The following is a 13,442-nucleotide window of genomic DNA, read 5'->3' on the forward strand; positions in this document are numbered from 1 at the left end:
TTTCCATACCTTGACTGTTAAAAATGATGCTGCGATAAACATAGGGGTGCATATATCTTTTTGAATTAGTCTTTTTATTTTCTTCAGCTAAATACCCAGAAGTGGAATTGGTGGATCCTGTGGTACTTCCATTTTTAATTTTTTGAGAAACCTCCATAGTGTTTTCCGTAGTGGCTGCACCAGTTTATATTCCCATCAACCAACTCTTCATAGGGTTCCCTTTTTCTTCATGCTTATCAAATTTGTTATTTCTTATCTTTTTGATACTAGGCATTTTGATGGGTTGAGATGATATCTCATCGTATTTTTGATTTGCATTTCCCGGATGATTAGAGAGGCTGAGCATCTCTTCATGCACCTTTGGCCATCTGTATATCTTTCTTGGAAAAAATATTTATTCAGCTTCTCCACCCATTTTTAAATTGGACTGTTTGTTATTGAGTTGCATGAATTCTTTATATATTTTAGATATTAATGCCTTATCAGATATATGATTTGTGAATATTTTCTCACATTCAGTAGGCTGACTTCATTTTGTTGATGGTTTCCTTTGCTGTGCAAAAGCTTTTTAGTTTGACCTAATCCCACCAGTTTATTTTTGATTTTGTTGATTTCCAAAAGAAAATTGGAGTCCTTTCAAAAAGTCATCTGTCAAGACCAATGTCAAGGAGCTCACTCCCTATGTTTTCTTATAAGTTTTTATGGTTTCAGGTCTTATATTCAAGTCCTCGATCCATTTTGAGATAACTTTTGTGTAGTGGGTAACACAATAATTTACTTTCCTTATTTTACTTGTGGCTGTCTAATTTTCTAAGCATCATTTATTGAAAAGACTGTTTCTCCACAATATAATCTTGCTTCCCTTGTAAATTAATGACCATATATATACATGGGGCTATTTCCGGGCTCTCTAGCCTGTTCCCTTGATTTATAGGTCTGTTTTTATGCCAATATCATACTGTTTTGATTATCCAGCTTTATAATATAATTTGAAGTCAGGGAGTATGATGCCTTCAGCTTTGTGCTTCTTTTCTTTTCTTTTTTTAAAGATTTTATTTATTTATTCATGAGAATACACAGAGAGGAGAGAGAGAGAGAGAGAGAGAGAGGCAGAGACACAGGCAGAGGGAGAAGCAGGCTCCATGCAGGGAGGCCGACATGGGACTCAATCCCGGGTCTCCAGGATCACACCCTGGGCTGAAGGCAGCGCCAAACCGCTGAGCCACCTGGGCTGCCCTGTGTTTCTTTTTCAAGATTGCTTTGGCTACTCAGGATCTTTTGTGCTTCTGTACAAAATTTAGGATTATTTGTTCTATTTGAGAAATGTCATTGCATTTTTTTATAAGGATTGCACTCAATTTATAGATTACTTTGGGTAATACGGATATTTCAACAATATTTATTCTTTTAATTCATGTATTTCCAATGTCTTTCCATTTATTTGTATCTTCTTCAATTTCTTTCATCAATGTTTTACAGTTTTCAGTGCCCAGTTCTTTACCTTCCTTGGTTAGGTTTATTCCTAGGTATTTCATTATTTTTGATGCAATAGTAAATGGGAATATTTTTACTTTCTGACACTTAATTGTTAGTGTATAGAAACACAACGGATTTTCACATTGACTTTGTACTCTGCAATTTTACTGAATTTTGTGCTCTGCAATTTTACTGAATTTGTTAATTAGTTCTAACAATTTCTGATGGATTCTTTAGGGTTTTCTATATATAAAATCCTGTCATCTGGCAATAGTAACAAAGATTACTTCCTTTCAAATTTAGATGCCTTTTCTTTCTTTATCTTGCCTAATTACTCTGGCTAATGCTTCCAACACAGCATTAAATAAAACTGGCGAGAGTGAACATCCTTGTTTTGTTCTGATCTCAGAGGAAAAGCTTTTAGCTTTTTACTGTGGAATATGATGTTAGCTTATTATATATGGTCTTTATAATATGTTGAAGTACATTTCATCTATATTTGTGTTGTTGAGTGTTTTTATCATATATGAATGCTGAATTTTTGTCAGATGCATCATTTGAGCTGATCATGTGATTTTTATCTTTAATTTTGTTAATGTGGTATATTATATTGATTGATATGCTGATACTGATCAATCCTTGCATCCCTGAAATAAATTTCACATGATAACGATGTGCAATCCTCTTAAAATATTGGGTTTTTAAAAAGATTTTATTTATTTATTCACAAGAGACACACAGAGTCAGAGACGCAGGCAGGCTCCTCGCAGGGAGTCTGATGTGGGACTCGATCCTGGAACCCTGGGGTCATGCCCTGAGCAGAAGGCAGACACTCAACCACTGAGCCACCCAGGCATCCCCCTCTTAATATATTGCTGAATTTGGTTTGCTAAAATTTTGTTGAAGAATTTTACATCTATGTTCATCAGGGATATTAGCCTGTAATTTTCTTATCCTGTGGTATCTTTGTCTGGTTTGGTATCAGGATAACACTGGCCTTGTAAAATGAGTTTGGAAGCAAACCCTCTTTAATTTTTTGGGACAGTTTGAAAAAATAGATATTAAGTCTTTGAATGTTTGGCAGAATTCACCAATGAATATGTCTGGTCCTGAACTATTATTTGTTGGGAGGTTTTTAATTACTGATTCAATGTCCTTACTAATAATCAGTCTATTTATATTTTCTATTCCTCTGTGATTCAGTCTTGGAAGGTAGTATGTTTCTAGGAATTTATACATTTCTTCTAGGTTGTCCAATTTGTTGGCATGTAATTATTCATAGTAGTTTCTTATGATTCTTCATATTTCTTTGGTATCAGTTATAACTTCTCCTCTCTCTTTTGTAATTTTATTCATTTGAGCCCTCTAGTTTAAGGCTTGTCAATTTTTTTTTTTATCTTTTCAAAGATCCAGCTCTTAGTTTCATTGATTTTTCTATTATTGATTTAGCCTCTATTTCATTCATTTCTGCTCTGATCTATATTATTTCCTTCCTTATACTAATTTTGTGTTTTGTTTGTTTTCTTCTAGTTCCTTTAGGTATAGAGTTGAATTATTTGAGATTCTTCTAATTTCTTGAGGTAGGCAGTATTGCTATAAACTTCCCTCTTAGAACTACTTTTGCTGCATCCCATAGATTTTAGTGTGATTTACTTCCATTTTTGTTTGTCTCCAGGTATTTTTTGGTTTCTTCTTTGATTTCTTTGTTGACCCATTTAGTTGTTCAGTAGCATGTTGTTTAATTTCCACATATTTGTGACTTTTTCAGTTTTATTCTTGTAATTCATTTCTAGTTTTATAACATTATAGTCAAAATAGATGCTTGATCTTATTTCAGTCTTCTTGAATTTATTGAAACTTGCTTGTAGCCTAACATGTTATATATCCTGGAGAATGTTTCATACACACTTAACAAGAATGCCTTTTCCACTGAATTTGGATAAAATGTTTGGTCTGTATCTATTAAGTCAACCTGTTTTAATGTGCCACATAAGGCCAATGTTTCCTTTTTGTTTTGTTTTTTTGTGTGTGTGGATGATCTATCCATTGATATGTGTATTAAAATCCCCCCTATTATTGTACTGCTCTCAATTTATCCCTCTAGGTTTAATATTTGCCCTATATATTTGAGTGTTCCTACATTGGGCATATAAATATTTGCAAATATTATAGAGTAGTCCCCTCTTATCTGTGGAAAATATATTCCAAGACCCCCAATGAGTGCCTGAAACTGTGGATAGAACCAAGCCCTACATATACCTTTCTTTTTCCTATACATACTTAACAATAATACAGTTTGATTCATAAATTAGGCACAGTAAGAGATTAACAACAATAGCTAATACTAAACAAAACAATTATAACAATATACTGTAATAAAAGTTATGTGAATGTGGTTTCTCTCTCAAAATACCTTATTGCACTGTACCTCACCCTTATGATGTGATGATAAAATACCTGTATGATAGATGAAGTGAGGTGACTGACATGGGCATTGTGATGTAGCATTAGGTTACTATTGATGACAGAAGGCAGATCATCTGCTTCTAGACTGTGATTGACCATGGGTAACTTAAACCATAGAAATCAAAACCATGGATAAACATGGTCTACTGTATCTTCTTAAATTGATCCTGTTATCAGTATATAGTGAACTTTTTTGTCTTTTATTATAGTCTTTATTTAAAATCTATTTTATAAAAAAATAATAAAATCTATTTTATCTAGTAGAAGTATAGCTACCCCAGTTTTCTTTTGGTTTCCATTTGCATGAAATATCTTTTTTAATTTTAAAAATACTTTCTTTTTGCTACTCTGTTTGGGTGAGCTCCATTTCTTCATCTTCCTGATCACTAATCCTTTCTTCTACCTCATCTAATCCACTGTGAAACACTAGTGTATTTTTCAGTTCAGTCCAGTTATTGTATTCTTCAGCTCTGACTCCTGTTTGGCTGCCTGTGCCAGCCAGTTTTAGGGAGGCAGTAGGAGAGCACAGGGCCAGGATACAGCCACTGGTTTCAGTGAGGGAGTGACAGAGCATGGGGTGGGAGGGGCACTCACTGGGTTTAGTGGGGCAGTGAGAGAGCTCTGTGACTGTGTGCACTTTCTAGCACTGGCTAGGGAGCCAAAATTGGTTCCCACCAATGCCTCCATCTCTGGAGGGTCCCAACAGCCTCCTGCCTCTCTGTCAGATAGTTTAAGATTAGCAAATGAATCTCTTTCACACATGGTCTAGGCACTTTTCAGACTGCTCCTTTTGTACTGAGCCTGGGGTGAGCAAGTCTGTGTGTGAGCATAGAGTAAGAAAAGTCTCATTCACTCTAGCACTTTGAATCTCCTGGTTATCAGCCTTGTTGGTTTTCAAACCTGGATGTTTCAGGAGCTTATCTCTTTGGTGCAGGTCTCAAGGTTTGACATGCCTGACATGGAGCACAAACCTCCTTCTCTTCAGAGAAGAGCTCCATATTTGTGAGTTTCCTCCTGACTGTGGGTTGCCCTGCCAGGGGTGGTATTTTTGGTGAGAAAACATCTCTGCTTCTTTTACCAGGATCCCTTTTACCCTTTGTTATGGATGAGCTGTTTAGTTAGTTTTCAGGTTATTTTCAGAGGGAATTGGTTCAGAGGTAGCTGTAGATTTGGTGTGAGGATGTGAGTTCAGTATCTTCCTTATGCTGCCATCTTGAACTGCCCCTGATTTTCAGTTTTTATCTCAAATTTTTAAAGTCAGGTAGACATAGCTGTTGCTTGGGTTCAATTATTTTTTTCTCCTGCTCCTCTTCTCCCATCATGTCCTTTCCTCTTATGTTCTTGTTGAACATAAAACCAAAGTATAGTAGGTGCTTGGTTGTAAAATAAACAGATGATATATAGCAGCCTCTGTGACTGTTGGGTTATAATCCCATCGAGGGCCTGGGTTGAAGTCATAAACCACAAGAAGTGAAGCGTGACCCACAAATAGCCTTCAAGATGGAATTAAGCCCCACAATTCAAAATAGACCTTTGAAAAAATAATTCTTAAACCTAGCTTTAATTTAGGGAAGAGCTCAGGCTATATGACATCTTCTGCCAGTTTATCAGTAAACAAATAATTCCTCTATGTTAATCTGTGACATTTATTAATGTTACATGAACACTGTACCTGTTCCCCAAGAGGTTACTGTTGCAACCAGGCGACAGTGCCCCAAACAGAACCAAAGAAAGGGAAATTGGAGTCCAACAGTAAGAAAGTTCACCACAGATGAACATAAATAAGCATCAGGTAAGGAGATGCATTATCTTGGGACTGATAAGAAGAAATGCTGACTGCTGACAACAGGGGAGCAATAATCTCTTGCTTTTGCTTTTCACAACTTTTGTCCCCCCTTTTCACTTATTGTGATATCATGTAATGGCTGACTTTGAGTTTTGTGGGAAGTAATAGATTGAAATAAATTCCATCCGCGCTCTGTATCTTACCACTTCTCTAAATGTGTTTGCTGTTTTCTAAACCAATTCTGCTTGATGTCATAATTCATGAAAGCAAGTTGATCTCATACAACCCAAGTGTTATTAGAGGCTTTTTTCACCATGGTGCTTGTGTGATGGAAACTAATATTCACACATTACAGAAAAAATAAACTAAATCCACCAATTCTGCAGGATGTGGATGTTTAAATGGCAGCTTCTGATGATCATAAATTAAATCATCAAAATTCCCTAAGGATCCACTGTAGCCTTGGTATTAAATGAAACAACATATGTGCAAGGGCTGGCAGATGGTAGGGGCTTAATATATGGTCATTCATTGACACAATTTCTACCATAAAAATTCAAAAAATTTTCTGAATATATTCTTGTGTATGGTAGTATGCTTTCTTCAACAAGGCTATGATTTATAACAAAAATCTATAGCTATGATAAAAGAAAAGCAGCAGAAAACAACAATATAAGATAAACTATTAGACCAAAATAGACAAAGGGTCATATAATTTGTTATCAGATTTACTGATAATTTTCATATTTATTTACCCTTTCTTTTGTAATTTAAGTACAAAATTCAGTGATTTGAGACCTTTCTTTTTCAAACATATGGATTTAAAGTTATAAATTTACTCTAAGTACTGCTTTGGCTACATTGCAGACATTTTTATAGGTTTTTTTTTTTGCCTATGTTTATATGTTTTTGTTTTGATTAAAAATATTTTCTAATTTTCTTAGTGATTAAGTTTAAATTCATATGTTGTTTTCTAAATGTTTGGGAATTTTCCAGAAGTTGCTCTGGTATTGATTTCTACTTTAATTCTGTTATGATTAGAAAATATACTTTGTATGATTTAAATCACCTTAAATATACCGAGACCCAGAACACAGTCTTTCTTTGCGAATACTGTGTGTGCATTTGAAAAGAATTTCTATCCTGCTGTTGCTGGATGACGTCTTCTATAACTGTCAGTTACGTCAAAGCTGGTTAATAGTTTTGTTCACATGTTTATTTTCTGTCTATTTGTACATCAATTACTAAGAAAAAAGATTTTAAAACTTCTAATATTGCTGTGAATGATCTGTCCTTCTGTTTTCTAGTTGTCTAATTGTTTTTGTTTCATTTATCTTAAAGTTGTTAGGTATATGTGTATGTACATTTAGGATTGTTATGCCCTTGTGATAAATTGACCCCTTTACTATTATGTAATGTCTTTCTTTATCCTAGATAATAGTCCTTGTTCTAAAGTGTACAAAGTCTGATATTAATTATAGCCACTACAGATTTCTTTGATTATTTTTGCATGATATTCTTTTTCCATCTTCTTAGCTCTATTTTTTCTACATCTTTATACAAAGAGAGTTTCTTATAGGCAGAATGTAGGTATGTGTTGCTTTTTTTTAAAAGATTTTATTTATTTATTCATGAGAGACACACAGAGAGAGAGGCAGAGACATTGGCAGAGGGAGAAGCAGGCTCCCTGTGGGGAGCCTGATGTGGGACTCGATCCAGGGACCTTGGGATCACACCCTGAGCTGAAGGCAGACACAAAACTGCTGAGCCACCCAGGCTACCCTATGTGTTGCTTTTTAAAAATCCAATCTGACAAGCTCTGATTTTTAATGAGAGTGTAAAAAGTTCTCCTTAATATTTCTTGTGGTATAGGTCTGTTAATGGATCCCTGTGCTTTTATTCTCTATTTTTAATTTACTCTCTCTTTTGCCCTCACTTCTGAAAGAGAATTTTCTTGGGAATACAATTCTATGATAATAGGTTGCTTCTTTCAGTAGTTTAAAATGTTGCTTCATTTTCTTTTGGTTTGCACACTTTACCATAAGAAGTCTGCTGTCATGCCTGACTTTATTACTCTGTACATAACATACCATTTTATCTCTTGTGCTTTAATTTTTTTAGTTTTGTGTTTTAGCAATTTTGTTATGATGTGCTTTAACATGATTTTCTTTATACTTATTCTCTCTATATACAATAGAAATTTATAAAGAGCAAAACTAAGAGTCCTGTTTTATCCTTCCTCGGTTGTCTCTTAATTATTATCTCTTCTTCAGGATCTCATCATTAATGTAAGCAATTAAACCATTTTCTATATCTCCTTCAAAAACTTTATGAATTCATAGATACAGCATCATGGTTTAGGTCACAAGCTCTAGAAACCAGCCTGCTTGGGACAGAGTTATGGCTCAAGTATTTATTGAATTTGTTTTGCCTAGCCTTGAACATCTTGTATGTGTATTTTAAAAAGAGTAAGCATCCCTATGTGTCTGACCTCTTTCCCCCAATGTCATATTTTTAAGGTTCATTGATGTTATTATTTTTATCAACAGTTTATTCTTTTGTATTATATTCAATTTTATTTACCATTCTATAATACCACATTTTGTTGGTCCATTCTCCAGTTCATAGATAGTTGGGTTATATCCATTTGGGCTATCATGATAAAAGCTGCTAAGAATATTTTTGTGCAAATTTTTGGTAAACATATCTTTTCATTTTTCTTGGGTAAATATTTAGGAGTGAATTTGCTGGGTCATAGGACATGTTTAAGTCTATATATAAAAAGCTTGCCTAAGTATTTTTGAAATTGGTTGTACCATTTGCTTTCATCAAAGTATGAGAGTCCCAGTTCTTCCACATCCTCAGCAGCTGGTATGAATCAGTATTTTAAATTTTAGACATATGAATGCGTATGTAGTAATATATTTTGTGGTTTTCTGTTTATTTCCTTTTCCTTTTTTTACAAAAAGATTTTATTTATTTATTCATGAGACATACAGAGAGAGACAGAGACATAGGGAGAGGCAGCTCCATGCAGGAAGCCTGATGCAGGACTCGATCCCAGGACTCCAGGATCATGCCCTGAGCCAAAGGCAGATGCTCAACCGCTGAGCCACTCAGATGTCCCTTCTGTTTATTTTCCTGATGACTAATTCTGTTAGTCTTTTCTTATGCTTATTGGCCATTTTTATATCTTTTCTGTGTGTGAAATATCTGCTTAAGTTCTCTCCATTGTTCTGTTATCTATTGCAGTATAAGAAAAATAACTCTATAACTTAGTGGCTTGAACAACAGATTTTAAATTCTGTTTAAAAATCTTCAATTTGAGCCAAACTCAGTTTGAATACCTAATTTCTGCTCCATGTGGCATCAGTTGGGGCAGCTTGACTGGGGCTATATTATTCACTTGAAGATGCATCAGCTACAGGCTTAGCAAATTGGAGTTATCAGCTGAGGCTATCAGCCTGGGGCCTTGGTTCCTTTTCATGTGAATTTGTCCCTATGGTTGAGTGACTGGGTTCTCGAAGCAAGTGTCTAAAAGAAGAAAAGTGAAAGAGAGGAGAAGCGTTTTAACTTGGAAATTGGATTATCATCACTCCTTTGTATGCTATTGGTCAAAACAGCACAGAGCTCACCCAAACGGAAGGGAGACTCTGCCTCTTGATGAAGGATGGGATCATATTTAATCTGCCATAGTCCAGGGATTATATCTCTTCATCTCATATTAAAAGTATACTCAGTTCCCCGCCCACCTACTCCTGTCTTTCAAAAGTTTCATTTCTTGCTCTCTACCCTCCCATCTTTCCAGAAAATGAAGCTCTTAAATGAAAGTTAAGTGTGAATCTCACCTAATGAGTTTCTCTTACTTTCAAGGTAATATCAGATCCATTTCTCTGCTTCAATTGTTCTCTACAGCCTGCAAACGACTGGTTTTTATAAATTGTTTACAGTTTATCATTGCTTTTGGCAAGGAGATAAGTCCAGTATAATCTGCTCCACCATTGTTGGAACTAGAACACCCCCCCCACATATTTATATAATATATAAAATATATTCTTAAAATATTTAAAATGGGGAAAAATAAAGGTAACCTTAAACAGTGGTATATAAAATAGAAGCAGCAAATAAAAACAAAAACAAGGATTTACATAGGAAATTACATATGGCCAAGAATAATTTATTATTTAAATTATTATTATTTATAATTTATTATTTATCTTGATTTGATAGCTGCATAATTTAAGCAACCTGCTATATATGTTCAGACTCAGATTTTTATCTGACAAAAGGTTACATGAGATGATGTAATGAATTCTTTAGATCTTTGAAGTCTACAATTCTAATAACCTTATAATTTAATGTAGTATTTGATTTCTATTTGGTGAATGTAAACAAAGCTTAAGGATTTACAATTTAAATAGTCAATGTGAGGCTGGAATGTATAAAAACGTATTCTCTCAAACTTTAAAATTTTATTTCCAGATGGAGCTTACAGTACCTGAAAGTGGCTTAAGAAATACTCTCAGACTAGACCATGGATCAACTTCTCAGGCATCAATTTCACCTATGAAATTTTGGGTAAAATCATATTTATTTTATTTTTAAATAAACTGATAACTATGTCATAGAATGCAAATATCACATGAATATTTCTAATTAGAAATTAAAATTAAAAATATTTTCCTTGGTGATAAACAAAACAGCAACTGTGTCAGATGCTGGGGGATGAAGACTTTCTCCCCTCCAGTACTCTGGCACAGAAGTCTGAGGAGTTCTGCAAATTCACTGGGCATGGGGTGAGGAGTTAAAAATCCTATTCTTTCTTTAAGATCTACCGTCACTATTGGATCTATGCCATAAATATGCTGTATTTACCCAGACATCTCCTCTATTTATTTGGTTTTAGTCACAGAATGAGCAGTTTTTACCCTCTATGAGGTGCTACACTTAAAACTCTTCATCTGCTACTCAGTATATTTTTTTGTTGATAGAGTTTGCATGAAATATGTGTTTCTTTGACCCTCTACTGAGGTAAAACATAGTCGACAGCTTGCCTTGCCTTTCCAGCTGCAAGCAGAACTGAGATTACCAAACCATTCCTCCCAGTTGACTTCTGAAGGGTGCACTAGGAATAGTTTTTTGTTGTGACTTAGGGGTTCCAAGTGTTCTCCCTTCCACCATGGGCCATCATAATGCCTAAAGCACCATCCCTCTGAGGACAGTAGTGATCTTGATGTGCCAATGGAAGATGAAAGGGAAATCTCCTCAGCTATTTATCACTCATAAACGTCTTAATTCAAACTAGTTGGCCATAATTTTAAAACTTGTCCTTAAATTCTTTAATACTCTTACCATCAAACAGTGGAATTTAATTCTCCTTTCCTTGAATATAGGGCAGCCTTAGTGACTCACTTTAAATGAGCACAATTAGGCAGAACTGACACTGTGTGGCTTTTCAAACGGGTAGGGAAGGCAACACAGCTTTTGCCTAAAACTCATTGTCTCTCTCTCTCTCTCTGTATGCATATTTGGAATCCTGAGCCAACATGTAAGAAATTCAGGTACTCTGAAGCTACCATGCTGGAAAGGCCATGTGGAGAAAAAAAACATGGACGTAAAGATGCTTGGGCTCTAGCTGTTTCAGCCTTCAGCTGTCTGAGACTTCCTAGTCTAGGCACCAGGCATGTGAATGAAGATCCTTCAGAGAATTCCAGCCTTTAAGCTGCCCCAGCTGCTGCCAAGTGAGACAGAGATGAGCTGTCCCTGCTGAGCCCTAAAGCTGCAGATTCATGAGCAAAATAAATGTTGTTGTTTTAAGCCACTAAGTTTTGAAGTGATTTTTTAGGTAGTAATAGATCAATAAATTCTTTCCTATTGCCTAGCAACACTCTGAGGAAGTGGGACATAATTAAAATTTTAATTGTAGAAAAAAGGAGTATAGCAGAGAGAGTCCAGAAATACAATGCACTAAAAGAGAGAGATTCAGAAATGTGAAAGTTGAATTACTTTTGCAGATATTATTTGCAACAAATGTGTGTGTTCATAGAAACTTGGAAGTTTTAAATTGGAAGAGATCTTAGGGATCATAAAACTCAATCCACTTTTTTCAAAAATGAAACTCAGAGTTCATGAATTTGGGCAGGATTCTAGAGACAGACTAGAGCCCAAGCTATCATACTTTCCACTGACCATAATATCTTCTTTCTGAAGATATGTCTAAGAAACATCACCAATTTAGCAAAAACACAAGGGCAAAACTAAACAAACAAAATACATGAAAAAATATTCAACATTTTTTGGTATCAGGGAAATACAAATCAAAACCACAATGAGCTACCAACTCACACCAACCAGAATGGCTAAAATTAACAACTCAGGAAATGATAGATATTGGTGAGGATGCAGAGAAAGGGGAATCCTCTTAACCTGTTGGTGGGAATGAAAACTGGTACAGCTACTCTGGAAAATAGTATGAAGATTCCTCAAAAAGCTTAAAGTAGAACTACTCTGTGGCCCAGTAATTGTACTATTATGTATTTATCCAAGGGATACAAACATAGTGATTCGGAAGGATACCTGCACCCCAATGTTTATAGCAGCAATGTCCACAATAGCCAAACTATGGAAAAAGCCCAGGTGTCCATCCATCAACAGATGAATGGTTAAAGAAGAATACTCAGCCATCAAAAAGAATGAAGTCTTGCAATTTGCAATGATGTGGTTGGAACTAGAGGGTATTATGCTAAGTGAAATAAGTCAGTCAGGGAAAGACAAATACCGTATGATTTCACTCACACGTGGAATTTAAGAAAATAACGGATGAACATACGAGAAGGGAAGAAAAATAAAATAAGATAAAACCAGGGAGGGAGGCAAACTGTAAGAGACTTAACTATAGGGAGCAAACTGAGGCTTGCTTCAGGGGAGGTGGGGGGGGGATTGGGTAATTGGGTGATGGACATTAAGGAAGGCACTGGATTATATGCAACCATTGAATCACTAAATTCTACCCCTGAAACTAATAATACACTGTATGTTAACTAAATTACATTTAAATACAAATTTTTTTTTAAATGCAAAAGCAGCAGCAACAACAAAAATATGCCATAATGTAATCCTTGTTAAGTTTCTACCTGCCTGCCATTTCCTTGTGGAATCAGTACCCCTATAGCCTGGTTCTTCATATTCAACGGACGGGGAAAACACTGGAGAATTTGCAATTCCAGTTCTTCAAGCAAGAAGAAGAATGAGTCTCTGACATCCTAATGTTATTTCACCACAAACATCAGTACATTTGTGAAGTGCTTACCAGGTGCTAGCATCTACACTGAGTACTTTATGCACCTAATTATTGAGATACAGTTTACATATACTAAAATGCAACCATATTAAAGGGGATAGTTCGATGATTACTGATAAATATATAGACCTGATAACCACTACCGTAATCAAGATATACAACATTTCCATTTTCTTCATCCCTCAAATTTCCTTTATGCTCCTTTGCAGATAATCCTCCTCTCCTCATGCCCAGGTACACTTGCTATCCATTCTGTCACTATAGGGTTTTTTTAAATTATTATTCTAGAATTTCATATAATTAGAATCCCATAGTATATAGTCTTTTGTATCTGGCTTTTTTTTTGCTCTGCATTGTGTTTTTCAGACTCCTTCATATAATTGTACAATGGTTTGCCAATAAGAGAATAAACAA

At 35.2% G+C, this 13,442-nt stretch overlaps 1 long non-coding RNA gene across 1 annotated transcript in view; it reads left to right on the plus strand.

Moving 5' to 3' along the window:
* LOC129497373 (uncharacterized) overlaps positions 1-11,543 on the plus strand; it is a 160,430-nt gene extending 148,887 nt beyond the window's left edge. Inside the window, exon 3 of the long non-coding RNA XR_008661919.1 lies at positions 10,211-11,543. This is a non-coding gene — a long non-coding RNA (uncharacterized LOC129497373). The remainder of the gene's footprint in view (positions 1-10,210) is intronic.
* Positions 11,544-13,442: the final 1,899 nt, after the last annotated feature.

Source organism: Nyctereutes procyonoides, unplaced genomic scaffold (assembly GCF_905146905.1).
Source record: "Nyctereutes procyonoides isolate TBG_1078 unplaced genomic scaffold, NYPRO_anot_genome, whole genome shotgun sequence".
Classification (NCBI taxonomy): domain Eukaryota; kingdom Metazoa; phylum Chordata; class Mammalia; order Carnivora; family Canidae; genus Nyctereutes; species Nyctereutes procyonoides.